This window comes from Vigna unguiculata, chromosome 10 (assembly GCF_037176805.1).
Source record: "Vigna unguiculata cultivar grain cowpea cultivar isolate G323 ecotype 2 chromosome 10, ASM3717680v1, whole genome shotgun sequence".
Taxonomy (NCBI): domain Eukaryota; kingdom Viridiplantae; phylum Streptophyta; class Magnoliopsida; order Fabales; family Fabaceae; genus Vigna; species Vigna unguiculata.
Window position 1 is genome coordinate 19,279,980 of NC_140801.1, and position 1,234 is coordinate 19,281,213.

The window sequence follows — 1,234 nt, forward strand, 5'->3', positions numbered from 1 at the left end:
AGAACTCCGAATACTACGGACTCTTGGGTTGTTGGCAACGACAACTTGGGGGGATGATGCTGGAAAAGAGTGAACTAGGCCAAATTGCGAACAAGGCAACTTGGGGGGATAATGCTGGAAAAGAGTGAACTAGACCGAACTGCGAACAAGGAAACTTGGGGGGATGATGTTGGAAAAGAGTGAACTTGGCCAAACTGCGTGAAGGCAACTTGCGGGGATGAAGTTGGAAAAGAGCGAAGCTTAGCCGAACTGTGAAGAAGGAAACTTGGAGGGATGACGTTGGAAAAGAGGGATGTTCTGCAAGTCACGTTTTACATATTGCTATTCCCCCGTGGGTGGTGTGGAAGTTGGGTCTGATCACCTGTGTCAAGTGCGAGGTCGGAAAGAATGGGATGCCATTGAATTTGTATGACGAATGACACCTTGCCCTTCATGCTAGTGGCGTGGTTTGTGCTTGGTTGTCAGCTACGAATGCTACCTGGTTGATCCTGCCAGTAGTCATATGCTTGTCTCAAAGATTAAGCCATGCATGTGTAAGTATGAACTAATTGAGAGTGTAAAACTGCGAATGGCTCATTAAATCAGTTATAGTTTGTTAGATGGTATCTACTACTCGGATAACCGTAGTAATTCTAGAGCTAATACGTGCAACAAACCCCGAATTCTAGAAGGGATGCATTTATTAGATAAAAGGTCGACGCAGGCTCTGCCTGTTGCTTTGATGATTCATGATAACTCGTCGGATCGCACGGCCTTTGTGCCAGCGACACATCATTCAAATTTCTACCCTATCAACTTTCGATGGTAGGATAGTGGCCTACTTATAACGTTGTCGTTGATGCGTTCAAATTAATACTACTAAACTATAGCAACTTCAGTATTGCTAAGATAGTAGTCAAGAAAATAGAAGGGGTAAAGTAACCCAAAGTCGTCTCCCAACGAACACAAAATTGATTTTTAACAAGTTAGTTCTTATAAAATCTATACAAAACGGTTAGTCAAATAAAATAAAAAAATATAGGGGATTAAGATAAACAAAGATAGAAATAAAATTTAAAAGATAAAAAGAAATAAAAACAATAGTAAAGAAAATAGATTGATTCCATTGCTTTTTCAAAATAGATTCATCATCAGTTATCTAAAAATTATTGCTCAATTAATTATTGTTATCGATTTACAAATTAATCAATGTAAAGTCTCAATTAATTTGTTGGCGTTCTCACTTTTAACCAAA

At 39.0% G+C, this 1,234-nt stretch overlaps 1 long non-coding RNA gene across 1 annotated transcript in view; it reads right to left on the reverse strand.

The window, feature by feature from the left end:
* Window positions 1–599: 599 nt before the first annotated feature.
* LOC146882295 (uncharacterized) overlaps window positions 600–1,234 on the reverse strand; it is a 2,574-nt gene continuing 1,939 nt past the window's right edge. The window contains exon 2 of the long non-coding RNA XR_014985200.1: window positions 600–817. This is a non-coding gene — a long non-coding RNA (uncharacterized LOC146882295). The remainder of the gene's footprint in view (window positions 818–1,234) is intronic.